Raw genomic sequence first — 15,722 nt, 5'->3', positions numbered from 1 at the left:
AACCCTGGATTTAACAGGCCAATGCTCAAACCACTGAGCTATCCCTCCCCTAGAGCCAGCCCTGGATGAAACAATTAAATCTGCACTGAGCCAGTGAGCGACTGAATGTATTGCCTTGTGGTTAGCACACTCCCCTGGGAGACTCTTAAGTGCCTGCCATAATTGTATGTTTGCTCAGTGTGTGTGTCAAGACACTGGGCCCAATACCGTTCCTATGGAGGTAAAACTCCATTTAAACTCACTGGGCTCTTTCTGTAATATTCTCTTTATATTCATGCTAATGTTTGGAGCTATTATTTAAACTCACTGCTGTCATTTCATGGTTTGCATTTCCCGACTGATGGAGGCTGAGAAGATCTGACCCTGGAAGTTGCACCCTTGATGTCCTGCTGGTATTTTGAAAGCCACTTTCCCAGCTCCTGCTCAGTGATGGACTCCTTATTTCCTTCAGTGACAACTAGTCAGTTACTTATTTTTCTACAAATACTCCACCTGGCAACAGGTAATGAGAATTCTGTGTCAGACAAATTTTGAAAGGCAAATAATCATTACATAGGAACAGAGAAAATCACTAGCACCAAAAGAAATGGGTTTGAGATCTGGAAAACACATCGTACAATAAGTGATGTCAGCAGCTCAATCTATTTTGCTTATGAAAATAGGGTTAAGAAGTTACTTGACCCTGATACTTAAGTATCTAAGTAACACAGGGAGATTTGTGATAGCAAAAGGCTTTTTAAGTATTCAAAGGCAGAACAGTATCCAGCAGCTGGCAGTTGAATGTAGAAAATTCAAACTAGAAATAAGATCTGAATCTTTAACTATGAGGGTGACTAATCACTGGAACTAGGGGCTGGGGTGGATTCTCTATCACTTTACATTTTTATTTCAGGATTTGGCATCTTTATAGAAAGAGATGCATAGATATTGGGCTTGATCTAGGCCTGGGTTACACAGGAGGTCAGACTAAATGGTCTGGCCTTAACAGCTATGGGCCTCTGTATTTTGTTTTATTGTTCTGAGTAGGAGTTTTCATTTCAGAAAATGAGAGTCGAACCTTTTCTATTCTCAGACAGTGAGAGCTATTTTGCCCTGTTCTTCCCGACATGCAGAGGCTCGTCTAACACAATATAGCCAAACAGACATTATTCAGAGATTCCAAAGTCAGAAGGGACCAGTGTGGTCTCTGTTCCCATGCATGAGTGGAGTGTGGGGGTGAGGTGGAGTCAGGGGGTGGGGAGAGGCTGGTGAAATGTTATTGCTGTGGAGTGGCAGAGGTGTGTTTATGGCTTTGTCTTACTTTACTTTACTTTATCATGTTTGGCTATTGCTGGCAACAGTTTACTCACTGTTCTCAGAGCTCAGGATTTTATTCTGTTTAATGTGTTTAAACCAATCAATCGATAGGAGAAGGTCATTCCACTAGGAATTATTGCTGATTAGATACTGAGGTACTGTCAGACTGAATCTAAAAGTAACAATAATTAACTAAACATTATAAACAAGAAGTCTTAAGTGTTGGAAGATAATTACAACATCCCTGGTTTCAGTCCAGTGTAGGACATCAGAGACCAAACTTTGTTATGAGAACTTTATGATCTCCTCAGTTCCATAACAATTGAACCGTGGTACGGCTTAGGCTGGATCGTGCAGGCATTCTGCACTTGGAATGCCTTCCGGAGATGGAATAACGGCAGGAAAAGACGCATTGTTTGATACAGTATCCAAACACCTGTCACTCTGCACCTTGCTAGCACCAATATTTATTATCCTTCAAAATGCATCGTCATGTTTGTGTGTGTAAGTAAATGGTGGATAGATGAAGAAAAAGACAGAGGTAGACAGGTAGATTGGCAGGGATATGTAGATAGATAGATGGCCCTTTTATTTTGATAGGAAAAATAGTGTGGAAGATAATAGAAAAAATGCTTTCTGTCTTTAAATATTTAAAAAGTTATTGATCTTTAAATAATCATAAAATGCTAAACTAAATCAGAGAAAAGGGCTAATTTCTTTCTTCAGCCCCATTAAACAAGGGACAGATGTTCCTGACTCCCAGGTTGGGGGATACATTTCTATTATATTTAGTGTGATATGAAAAGAGAAAGGTAATCATGAATCTTCTACTGTCTGGAAATGGGAGACTTAGAGACGCCAAATCCAGGATGGTGGGACATAGAGTGGAACTGTTTACACATTTTAGCTGAATCATCTAGCTGGCTCCCTATGGGTTTGGACAGGGATTCCCATCGGAATTCGCATTCCATACTGAACAACCCAAAGCACATTACAAAGATGTCAGTTTACAATCCATACCCCTGATAATATTGTCATTGGAGTCGCTGGAGAAGATGCTATCCTGCCTTGCTACCTGTCATCTCCAAGGGTCCCTCTGAGCACTGCTGTCCAATGGACACTTGAAAGACCTCTGCAGAGCATAGAAGTGACCTCCTATAGTGGGGGAACCCAAACAGAGAGGCAGGGCGAGGGGTACCGGGGCCGAACAGAGTTCTTCACGTCTCAGCTGAGCAAAGGAAACCTCTCCCTGAAGCTGAAGAACATCCAGGTCACTGACAAAGGGAAATATGCCTGCCAGGTTGATGTCTCAGACTGGCACGGAGAAGCCTACATTGAACTGGACATTACAGGTCAGTGAAACAGCTTCTTGGTTTACACAAGGTAATCATGTATCTTCTACTGTCTGGAAATGGGAGACTTAGAGATGCCAAATCCATCCCAGGGCCAACTCCAGTGAAGTCAGTAGGATTGTAACAGGGGTGATTTTGGAGCTGGGTGTCCCGGTGATTAAAGCAGCAGGGTTATTTACTGAGTCAAATCCCCATGGGAAATGCAAATGGCAGGTCTGGGCCACAGAACAAGAATAAATGTGTCACTCCGTCCTGAGGGCCTGTTCTACAGCTGGGGCCTGAATCAAGTGAAATCTGGCAGGCGATTCCACCTCTCTCTTAAATGACTCTGTCTTTGAAAGAACCCCCCCCCCCCCAAAGCCGAACACTGGGGCGAGGGCGGGGGATTGTTTGTCCCAGTCACTGTTTGAGTGGGCCCCCAAAGCAAGTGGATTTGCACACATCTGCACAGTGTCGCAACACCTCTCCCAATTGGCCCGGCCTCCCTCATGATAGGGTGAGTGACTAGGTCCAGTCATGCTGTGACCTCGCATGTGGGATTGTTGGGCTGCTCACTCAGGTTTGGCCCAGCTGCCCCTCCATCATGAGCGATGGCTGCACCAAGCAGACTGGCACTGCTAGCCCGCACACCACTTCACACAGCCTGGAGTCAGGATCCAGGCCCAGCCCCACGGGACAAGAACCAGCAGTAATGTGGGGTGGACTCACTCTCCAAACTCAACCACCACTGGGGCCTCCCTTCAGTGGTTTTGCACCCTGAGTAATTTTTTTTTTAAATGGCTCAATTTCAGATTTAATTCCAGACCTCAAAATATCTCTGTGTAGCCCTGCCCCCTCCTTACGCCATCTACTACTCCTGCTGCTCCTTGAGCCCGTGGGAATCAAGAACCTTCCTCTCATTTCCCTGCTGCCCTCTGGCTCCGTATATGGGTCCTCAGGCAACGAGGATGCCCTGCCCCACTCCCTGCTGCCTCGCCATAAACCCCTGCCAGCATCAGGAAGTTCATCAGTTCTCCACTGTGAATCTGGGATGCTCATCAGCATCCCTGTTTAGGAATTGTGTGGTTCGCACCCTATTATGAGCCTTGTGGGGCTCTTTGAGAACATCTCAAATTCACACCCCTTGTGAGCCTTGGTAGGAGCAACTGAGAGCCGAGTCTCTTTAGCCTGAAGACTGTTAAGAGACTCTTAAGAGTATGGAGAGAAAAGAGCTCTGCATGCATTGTATGAGTCCTGTGGGAAACACAGTATAGAGTTATGTAATTAATCATGCATATGCACCAGGGGGCAGAGTTAGGGGTTCAAGGGCAACCTACATTCTTGTATTTCCTAACTTTTGCATGCTTGACTTTGTACCCTGAGCATTGCGTTAACATAGATTGTTTTTTTCTCCCCATGTATTATGTATTTCTAGCTTCATATAGAATTTTCTGCAGTGCAGAGTGGGAAGTGTACCCCTAGGGGCATTTTATAGGCAACTATCTGACACCCAGAACATGTGTATTGCTCTCTCCTGACAGCTCCCTATAGAATCCTTCCTCCTAGCAACCCTGTTATTGGCATAATTGGAGCAGACATTATCCTTCCATGCCAGCTCTCAGTCACGAAGTTAACAGGAAGCTTCAAAATGCAGTGGAAGCTGTTTAGACCATCAGTATTAATCCATGAGGTCTCCTATAATGGAGGAATCCAGACAGAAATTCAAGGTGATCGACATCAGGGTCGAACGGAGCTGTCCATCACTGAAATGACTCAGGGAAACTTGTCATTGAAACTGAAGCATGTCCAGGTCTCTGACAAAGCAAAATACGTCTGCAGCCTGGATTCTGGGAGCTGGTACGATGAGATGGTAGTTGAACTGGATGTGACAGGTTAGTGAACCAGCTTCTTGGTTTATGACAAATAAATGCAAAATTTTCTAATGACCGCGAGATATGTCAATGTCTGGAAAAAGACCTGAAACTTCTGGTAAGAAAGCATTCTTTTTCCATTTTTTTTTCTGCGACCCAGTATGGAAACACTGGAAATTTGGGAGGAGTTGAAAAGGAACTGTTATAGGAAATATTTTCTCTCCAAATGAACAGTGAAAGAGGAAGGAAAGAAGGAAAAACTTGTGTTACACTACCACTTCCAAGTATATATTAGTAACTGTCAAAGTTATATTTTACTGGTTCATAGGACGGCTAGTTTTGCCTACAGTTATGACAGTTTCTATATGTATGATGATAATGTACTATTGGTATTACTGTGAAGTTTGGATACATAGCCAAATTTACTGTTGGGTGTTAATAATTATGCTCTAATTACATCATAGCAATATTCATTTTCTGAGCTTTTTCTCTAGAAACTTGAGTTTCTGACGTACCTACATGGTAATGTCAGGTCAGGTCTATTTACATACCATATTTTGGACCAATGGAACAAAACTTCCTGTTTGTTTACAACAATATTGATGCTTTCTATTTGCAATATTTTATATTATTTTCTATTTGCCAATAGGCAAAAAAAGACACACTAGAACCTTAGTATGCAATGGCAGCTCCATCCCTAATACTAGGCATATTTCACATGCTGATTTGTGTCAAAACTAAATAGTTTTTACTTATGTATTTCATAGATATGTCATAGAATCATAGAATATTAGGGCTGGAAGAGACCGCAGAAGGTCATCTAGTCCAGCTTTTTCAGAGGTTTTTCCAGGTTTCTGACACTTCTCCTGCCCTTGCAGACCCTGGCCCCATGCAGAAGGGTCTCCCTCACTCATAGCCCTGACCTCCCCTCCAAGAAGCCGTAAAGAGCTCCACAGCCACAGTCCTCTTGCTCCATCTTGCCTCACAGATCCCTGTGAACGTTACAAGGGGTGAGTCACAGCCCCCATTCCACCAGCTTTCAGAGGCTCAGCTGGTTGAGAAGGCTCCTAAGGGCAGCAAGTGCAGTGTGGGTCCCATATGGAATGACACAGAGTCTCTACAGGGGGCTATTCTGAACAGAGACCCCGTGTATCGATATCCCCACTACAGCTGGACACAAATTTATTGGTGAATTGATTCTTTTGCCCCCCCCCCTGCCCCAAATGTGATTTCCAGAAACTAGTCACTGACCCACATTCAGCAAATAGCTTTGCTTGGGAATTTTTCTTTTCAACTGTGTTGAAACATTTCATTTTGAATGTTGTGTTTTTAAACTTTTCTTTTCAAATTTTCAATTTGAAACAGCATTTCAATTTTACGTCACCAGTGGTTTTTTTTCAAAAGGGTGCGTGCATGTGTGTGTGTGTGCGTGCATGTGTGTGTCTGAAAAACGAAAATTGTTTGTGAAAATTGAAAAACTGCAATCAAAAAAAAAGTTTTGGGTTGATTCACAACATTTTGGTAGATTCAAAACTACTTTTTAAAATGTAATTTAATTTAATTTTATAATTAGTTTTACTTGCTGATGAATAAAGTGGAAAACATGTGCTGAGTTTCAAATGAAAAAAAATTCTGGGGTGATTTTGCTCTTCCGCCTCAAGAACCAAAAATTCTCTATTCGCTAAGCTCTGATCTCCACACAGGCCGATTCAAAATCCTTCCCACAAGTAACCCTGTTATCAGCGCAATTGGAGAGAACATGATCCTGCCCTGCCAGCTGTCAGCCACCATCATCCCTGCAAGCATCACTGTCCAATGGATCCTCATCCAGCCTTCTAGGAAGCCAGTCAAAATCATCTACAATGGAAGGTTCAGTGAGGACCAGCAGGATGAGAGAACCTGGGGTGCTATGGAGCTCTTCAGCACTGAGTGGACAAAGGGGAACATGTCTCTAAAGCTGAACAATGTCCAGCTCCCCGACAGAGGGAAATATGTCTGCAGTGTAGCAGCTGGGGACTGGTACGACAAGGCGGACATTGAGCTGGAGGTGACAGGTCAGTGACTTCTTTTTGTTCAGTGCAGTAATGCCAAGTCTGTTATTGCTCTGCAATGTGAGGCTTGAGGAGAGAGAGAGAGAGAGAGAGAGAGAGAGAAAGAGAGAGAGAGGTGCCAGACCCACCCTGGGGTACGCCACTGATTCAGAGGAAGGACTGGGAGCAGGGTGTCCAGGTCATACAGGTAGCAGGTCTGTCTGTCTATTTAGTCATGTAATTATGTGAAATGCACCCAACACATAGAGAAAAAATGTTATGTCTTCATAGCTGGGTTACTCAAGAACTCAATTCATCAATTGACCTAGCTACTGCCTCTCAAGGAGGTGCATTATCTGTGCCTTCCATTGGCATAGCTAGTATCTACACTGAAGCGATATAGCAGCTGTAGCATTTCAAGTGTAGGCAAGTCCTTAGCTAGCTCTTCTACCCCCTACTCTCTTCTAGCCTCATTCTTTCACCAGCCTCTGGGATCTGTCTTTGAGATTTTGGATACTCACTCTCTGTCCAGGGTAGCTATCTCTGGAACAGGGCGGGAAACAGTTTTCCCCATCCCATTAAAAAAATTGCTGTTATGAACAGGCAAAATCTTGAAAAATTTTGTGAACTAAAAATTAAACAAAAACAATCAAACAAACAACAAAAAAACTATGTGCGGATCTTTTCTTTTCTTTTCTTTTCTTTCTCTTCTCCAATTTCAACAGCTTTTGTTTCCATTTCAAAGATTTGAATTTCTATCTATCTATCTAATTAGCTAAATTGAAGACTAAAAAGTGGACAGCAACAATGGATTTTTTCATTTAGATTTCAAATTTTTTTTCTTCCCCAGAAAATTTGTCAAGGCTTGACCCTTTAATGCAAAAAGTTTTAATTTTGATGAACTGGCATTTTCTGAGGGGAAAAAATATTTTGTCAAACAATCTGGCCTCCATCACCATAGTATCTGAGCACCACCCACCCATTAATGCATTTATCCTCCCCCTACCCTGTGAGGTAGGGATGGATTATTATTCCCACTTTATCAATGGAAATCTGAGGCACAAAGAGTTTAGGTGGTATATCCAAAGTCACAATGGGAGTCAGTGGTAAAGTAAGGCCTTGAACCTAGCTGTTATGAGCCCAGAGCTATCACGGTAACCTCTGGACCATCTTTCTTCTCAATGATGTCCCTCCATGTGTCCCTTAACAGAGGCTAATTGAAGACTCCAAGCAATTCCATCAACTGCCACCATGATCAATGAACGGAGTTGCCAAGTTTTGTGCAGCTCTATGTTTGGAACATTATGCAAATTACTGAACTGAATAATCTTCCAGTTTGTGGATAATCTGCATATATACATAAACTTCTGCTTAAAAAAAAGAGTTGTGATTTTCACTGGGAATCAGGCAGCGGTAGTATCGGGGAAAGGCATTGGTCTGTCTGACCCCTGGGGAGGAGGGCTTCCCCTCAGGGCAGGGGAGGAACCAAAGTGACACAGAGACCATCACAAAGGGACAAAGCAAAGGGTTGGGGTTAGCGGGAACCAGAAAGGAACAACAAGCAAAGAACCTTTGGCGGCACCCACTCCCCAGGGCAGTTGATGAGGGACACGTTGGCATTGCCAACTGGAGCTGTGGCTGAACGTGTGTGTGTGTCTGAATGCTAGGAAACCTGACCCATGCTCCTGGACTGACGCACAGTCAGCAGCAGGCGCTTCGTAGGAAAGTCTCTGGGGTTGGTGCAGCCCTAGCTGTTATGTTCAGCAATGGAAGTGGTGTGGAAAAGCACAGCCAAACTCCAAGTGCTGTAGCCTGGTGCACTGTAGAGAAACGCATGCTGGAGTGTTCCTCTCATTGCAAGAGGAACAAGTGAACTATGCCAGCAGCACATAAACAAGCAGAGCCCCAATCAGTTGATTTTTCTGGTAGAGAGGCATCTTTCCCCACAGATCTTCATTCTCAGATAGACGCAGGTACAGCTTTTCATACCTGACCATAGGCTCTTTTTCCCACCACTTGCTGCACATAGGATTTGAACCTAGGGCCTCCTAATGCACAGCACAGATTTGACCTGTTTGAGTTATGGGCGGTTGGATATCAGGTGTCCAAGCTTTTAGTCCTGGGTCTAGGGGAACAGTGCTCTTACATGGCTAGAGCCAGCCCACCCAAGCACATAACTTGCAATATCCTTTCTGAAAGGCCGTGTAATATAGTGGTGGAGCCTTAGTTTTCCCTGGTTAAAACTTGGGGTTCTGTCCCCATATCAGCCGGGCATGACTTTGTATAATTACCTTACCTGTCAAATGACCTAGAGTTTGCTGCATCCACTGGGTTGGACCTCGGTTAATAACGAGGGTTACAAACTGCACAGGTGCACTAGCAGTGGTTAGTGCAAGAGCTCAAGCTAGAACTTATGGTGACGTGCCTCACAGCTCCTTAAGCCATGGGCACTTTCTCAGCAAAAGGGCTCTCTGGGCGGCATGTGCTACATTGAGATTAGGTATGTGAGATGCCTGTGGTAATTGACAAGTCTGAATTAAAGCCTGGAGAAGCTCCCTAGCTCAGAGAGTGGCGAGCGCTCTGATGTGCATCCACACAAATAGTCCGTACGGAGCTCTGTGAACAGAGGTTTCTGTGTTTTTATACAGCTCAAGTACAAGCATTACCCCTCCTTATCATGTTACTGGAGCTGTTGGAGAAGACGTTATCGTGGGCTGCATGCTGCCAGGGTCCCCGCAAACATCTCAGTCAAGTGGCTACTCTTTAGAACCTCAGAATTAATGCATGTGAGCTCCTATAATGGAAGCATAGAAGCAGAGAGAACTGAACTGAGGAAGGAAGGCATATTTCTGACGCTCAAAGACATCCACATCTCTGACGCAGGGATATAGTTCTGCTGCATGTCTGCTGATGGCTGGTACGAGGAGCTGGCCTTTGACCTGAAGTGGCATGTCAGTAAGCGTTTCCTTGTTTTAGGCCAGGTGAACAAATAGACTCACCTGAATATAGCAACAGGAAATAAAATACTGCAAAATACTTCTCTCTGACAACATTATATAGCTTATTTTGGTTGTTTTTTATTAATACACTAAAATAGCGCCTAGAGGCCTCAACTGAGATCGCGGACACATTCCTTTAAGTACTAACCCTTCAGGCTGACTGTTGGGCGTTTCTGTTAATTTTTAACTCTATTGTCCTGGAACGCTGATACACATTTAGAGCACTGTGACACACATGTAACCTTATAATCACCTTCACAAAGTGTTCTGTGTGTGGATTTTTAATAGCGCTCTCTCCACCCCGCTACACAGGACCACTGGCTCTGCAAAAGAAAGAAGGCCTGGTTCAGCAGAAGGTATGTGGATAACAGAGAGGGAATAGAACTTTCTTCTGCTGGCCATCAAAGGCTAGATCCAGAAAGGGGACTTGGACTCAGCATTACAGAACCTACCTCCTAGGTGTCTTACCACTTAGTGGAATCCATATGACCAAGTTAGGCACCAGGCCCCTGCAATTCACAAGGTCGTAACGACTTTTCACACAATTCACTCTGCACCAGATACAGGGTAACATCTTAACCTCTGCTAATTAGCTAACATACATTAAGATCCCTTCAAACCTCTATTAATTAATTCTTGGCCTCCACAGCAGGCATGGGGAGAGTTAGGCACCTAAGAATGGGATCCACAAAAATCAGCAGGTTCAGTGGGGAGCTGCCTAAGCTACTTAGTGGGAGACACCAATGAGAGGGGTTTGTTCTAACCATCAAAGGGAATTGGTGCCTCAGCTGGGTCAGCAAAGGACATAATTCCTCTCCTTCAAAAGGCTACTGACTGGAAAAAGGCTACTGTAGTGCCCATCTTTAAAAAAGGGAAGAAGGAGGATCTGGGGAACTATAGGCCAGTCAGCCTCAAATCAGTCCCTGGAAAAATCTTGGAGCAGGTCCTCAAGGAATCAATTCTGAAGCACTTAGAGGAGAGCAAAGTGATCAGGAACAGTCAGCATGGATTCACCAAGGGCAAGTCATACTTGACTAACCTAATTGCCTTCTATGAGGAGATAACTGGGTCTGTGGATGAGAGAAAAGCAGTGGATGTGCTATTCCTTGACTTTAGCAAAGCTTTTGATACAGTCTCCCACAGTATTCTTGCCAGCAAGTTAAAGAAGTATGTGCTGGATGATTGGACTACAAGGTGGAAAGAAAGCTGGCTAGATCGTCGGGCTCAACGGTTAGTAATCAACGGCTCCATGTCTAGTTGGCAGCTGGTTTCAAGTGGAGTGCCCCAAGGGTCGGTCCTGGGACCGGTTTTGTTCAAAATCTTCATTAATGATCTGGAGGATGGCGTGGACTGCACTCTCAGCAAGTTTGCAGATGACACTAAACTGGGAGGAGTGGTAGATACGCTGGAGGGTAGGGATAGGATACAGAGGGACCTAGACAAATTAGAGGACTGGGCCAAAAGAAACCTGATGAGGTTCAACAAGGACAAGTGCAGAGTCCTGCACTTAGGACAGAAGAATCCCATTCACTGTTACAGACTAGGGACCGAATGGCTAGGAAGCAGTTCTGCAGAAAAGGACCTTGGGGTTACAGTGGAGGAGAAGCTGGATATGAGTCAACAGTGTGCCCTTGTTGCCAAGAAGCTTAATAGCATTTTGGGCTGTATAAGTAGGGATATTGCCAGCAGATCGAGGGATGTGATCATTCCCCTCTATTTGTCATTGGTGAGGCCTCATCTGGAGTACTGTGTCCAGTTTTGGGCCCCACACTACAAGAAGGAAGTGGAAAAATTGGAAAGAGTCCAGCGGAGGGCAACAAAAATGATTAAGGGGCTGGAGCACATGACTTATGAGGAGAGGCTGAGAGAACTGGGGTTGTTTAGTCTGGAGAAGAGAAGAATGAGGGGGGATTTGATAGCTGCTTTCAAGTACCTGAAAGGGGGTTCCAAAAAGGATGGATCTAGACTGTTCTCAGTGGTAGAAGATGACAGAACAAGGAGTAATGGTCTCAAGTTGCAGTGGGGGAGGTTTAGGTTGGATATTAGGAAAAACGTTTTCACTCAGAGAGTGGTGAAGCACTGGACTGGGTTACGTAGGGAGGTGGTGGAATCTCCTTCCTTAGAGGTTTTGAAGGTCAGGCTTGACAAAGCTCTGGCTGGGATGATTTAGTTGAGAATTGGTCCTGCTTTGAGCAGGGGGTTGGACTAGATGACCTCCTGAGGTCCCTTCCAACCCTGATATTCTATGATTCTATGATTCAACCTATGGGATGACCAGCTCCAGAGGTCCCTTACTCTCTGCTGCTGAAACTGTTCTACTGTGTATAAATTATTAAATAGCCTTTTGACCATGAACTTGAATTATGTGGGTCCCACATTGTGACTGAGTGCACTAACCCATCACAACCATCTCTTCCTTGGGCTGTTTTTAGTTCAGGGCCTAATCCTGTAGGTGTGTTCTGGTGGGATAGGTAGGGGAACACCAAATTTGAGGATCATGCTGGGACCTGGGCATGAGTTAGAGCTGAGATGGTTGTGCGTATTCTCACAACCAGAAATGTAGACACCTAGGGCACTTCACAGCAGAAATGTAGATACTGAGGGGAATTTTGACATCTACAGGGTTAGGCAGTGGCTCGGGGTGGGGTTTGAGGCTCTAGATTTTGGATTCAGAAGCCTAAAGTGCCTATTAAGCCCCTATATTGCTTTGTGGATCTAGCTCTGAGACTTTTTGTAAGCGCAGTCCCCACCTATCTGCCTGTGGAAGGGAAACCTGATGCTGCTGCCCTTCCGGGAACCAAGAATGCAGGCCAGACTTATAGGATGGGAGACTCTATCCTGGGAAGTGATGACTTAGATAAAGATTTGGGAGTCGTGGTGGATAATCCACTAAACATGAGCTCCTCATAGACTCATAGACTTTAAGGTCAGAAGGGACCATTATGATCATCTAGTCTGACCTCCTGCACAATGCAGGCCACACAATCTCACCCATCCACTCCTGTAGCAAACCCTTAGCCTATGTCTGCATTATTGAAGTCCTCAAATTGTAGTTTGAAGACCTCAAGCTGCAGAGAATCCTCCAGCAAGTGACCCATGCGCCATGCTGCAGAGGAAGGCGAAAAACCTCCAGGGCCTCTGCCAATCTGCCCTCTAGGAAAATTCCTTCCCAACCCCAAATACGGCGATCAGTTAAACCCTGAGCATGTGGGCAAGACTCACCAGCCAGCACCCAGGAAAGAATTCTCTGTAGTAACTCAGATCCCCCCCATCTAACATCCCATCAGAGACCACTGGGCATACTTATCTGCTGATCATCAAAGATCAATTGCCAAATGAAATGCCAAAATTAGGCTACCCCATCATACCATCCCCTCCGTAAACTTATCAAGCTTAGTCTTAAAGCCAGATATGTCTTTTGCCCCCACTACTCCCCTTGGAAGGTTGTTCCAGAACTTCCCTCCTCTAATGGTTAGAAACCTTCATCTAATTTCAAGTCTAAACTTCCTAGTGTCAAGTTTATATCCAGTTGTTCTTGTGTCCACACTGGTCCTGAGCTTAAATAATTCCTCTCTCTCCCTGGTATTTATCCCTCTGATATATTTATAGAGAGCAATCATATCTCCCCTCAACATTCTTTTAGTTAGGCTAAACAAGCCAAGCTCTTTGAGTCTCCTTTCATAAGATAGGATTTCCATTCTTCGAATCATCCTAGTAGCCCTTCTCTGAACCTGTTCCAGTTTGAATTCATCCTTCTTAAACATGGGAGACCAGAACTGCACACAGTATTCCAGATGAGGCCTCACCAGTACCTTGTATAATGCTACTAACACCTCCTTATCTTTGCTGGAAATACCTCGTCTGATGCATTCAAATTTTGCATTAGCTTTTTTAACGGCCATATCACATTGGCGGCTCATAGTCATCCTATGATCAACCAATACTCCGAGGTCCTTCTCCTCCTCTGTTACTTCCAACTGATGTGTCTCCAATTTATAACTAAAATTCTTCTTGTTAATCCTTAAATGCATGACCTTGCACTTAGTTGGACTCTGTGACCAAAAGGCCTAATGTGGTCCTGGAATGAGTAAACAGGTGAATCTCAAATATCAGTGGAGAGGTTATTTTACCTCTGTATTTGGCAATGGTGCGACCACTGTTGTAATATCGTGTCCAGTTTTGGTGCCCACAATTCAAGACAGATGTTGATAAACTGGAGAAAGTTCAGAGGCGAGCCATGAGAATGATGAAAGGATTAGAAAACCTCCTGCACAAAGGTAGACTAGAGGAACTCAGGCTACTTATCTTAACAAAGAGAGGCTACGGGGTAATTTGATCATAGTCTATAAGTACCTACATGACAGCAAAGGGTCCTGGTGGATTCTTCATCACTGACCATTTTTAAATCAAGACTGGGTGTTTTTCTAAAAGATCTGCTCTAGGAATTAATTTGGGGCAGTTTTCTGGGCTGTGTTATAAATGCGTTCCACATAGATCAGTGATTCTCAACTGTACCAGACTACTGTACCCCTTTCAGGAGTCAGATTTGTCTTGCATACACCAAATTTCACCTCACTTAAAAGCTACTTGCTTACAAAATCAGACATAAAAATATGAGTGTCACAGCAGCACACTATTACTGAAACATTGCTACTTTCTCATTTTTACCATATAATTATAAAATAAATCAATTGGAATATAAATATTGTACATACATTTCAGTGTGACACTTGAGCCTAGATTTCACTTGTGAGCCTTGTCTGATGCCCAATCCCCACGCAATGGGGCTGAAACATGTAATTTAGCTTTGTGGGATCTGGGCAGTTGCCCTGCTTGCCACCCCCTAATGCCAGCCCTGCACTTGTGATCCCCCTAAACCCATCCCGTGACCCCCTTTGGGGGTTGCAACCTCCAGGTTGAGAAACACTGATCTAGATGAGGTGAGTATCCTCTGGAAGACTTGTGCATACCCCCAAGTGTACGTGTACCCCTGGTTGAGAACCACTGGACTCAATGATCAGATGATCCCTTCTGGCCTTGGAATCTATGAAACTATGATCGAGGCAAAGGCAGTACCATTCCTATGTTCTCAGCAGAGCCCAGAAGTTGAGTAGAAGCATGGTCCCCTGCCTGTCTAATTCATATTAGCCAAAGGACTGGAGATGACATTTTAGAATCAGCAAGGGAGGGATGACCTGTGCCTTGCAGGGCACCAGAGCCTGTGGGAAGGACCCCATTTAAAGATACATTTGTTCTCCATATTCACACCCATGCAAGGAACCAGCTCAAGAACTATTCACCATGTAACTCCCACTTAGCCTTCAAAATAAGGCTTACATGGTACCTAGTAGAGTTGAGAGAACAACGGATTATTTTTTGTGAAAGTGGCAACATGTTTTGTTTCCACTTTTCACTTTTCAATTCAAAATGGTGTTTGGATTTTAAATTTGGCTATTTTAAACCAACAAACACACAAACACATACACACAAAGGACAAAGGACACCTAAAATAGCCGGATTAGTGCAAAAACTCAGAAAATAATACATTTTGAATCAACACACAGTTCCATTAATTTGAAATGAAGTGTTTTCTAGTTCTTCAATTCAGTGCACAATTTGGAAAAATCTGTTCAGGGGGCTGAATAGAAAAATCACCCCAAAATCTGGAAACATTTTTTTTTCTAAATTGAGCATTGAATCAAAGAACTCAAAAACATTTCAATTGACTCAACATGACTTTTTCCCTAGTCCCCTTACCACAATTTGGCCATTTTGAGTGTTTTTCACCCATTTTTTATGTCACCCTGAATGTAGGCCTGGGTCAGAAGGTGCACACTTATCATCAGCTAGTGAAGGTAGCCAAGGCTGGGCTGGGACTGATTCATGTTAATTGTGGACATCAAATGAATTGTTTGCTTTAATTTGTTGTCATATGCGGTGTAATATCATGGTGGACAAAGGGAGGTCCATGCTGGAGTATCAACTATAAGTGAGTAGCTCAGTGAAGAACACTGCTTATTTCTCTCCCAAGCATCCCTTGTTCAGGGCCTAATTTTTTTTTGCCATGTCCAGGGTAAGCTCCTAATTTGAACTGGGTGATGAGCGAAGTAACATTCACAGACTCTACTCTGGGCCCAGATCAATTTCTCTCTCACACCTGTCATTGCCACATCCCTCACAGCAACAGGAAACAGA

The 15,722-nt window shown here is 44.0% G+C and overlaps 1 pseudogene; it reads left to right on the top strand.

The window, feature by feature from the left end:
• The first annotated feature begins 429 nt into the window (after positions 1-429).
• LOC120393051 overlaps positions 430-15,722 on the top strand; it is a 39,668-nt pseudogene continuing 24,375 nt past the window's right edge.

The sequence above is a fragment of the Mauremys reevesii genome, unplaced genomic scaffold (assembly GCF_016161935.1).
Source record: "Mauremys reevesii isolate NIE-2019 unplaced genomic scaffold, ASM1616193v1 Contig14, whole genome shotgun sequence".
NCBI classification, from domain to species: Eukaryota; Metazoa; Chordata; order Testudines; family Geoemydidae; genus Mauremys; species Mauremys reevesii.
Note: the sequence above shows the minus strand (reverse complement) of the source record. Positions and strands in the feature narration are given on the sequence as shown.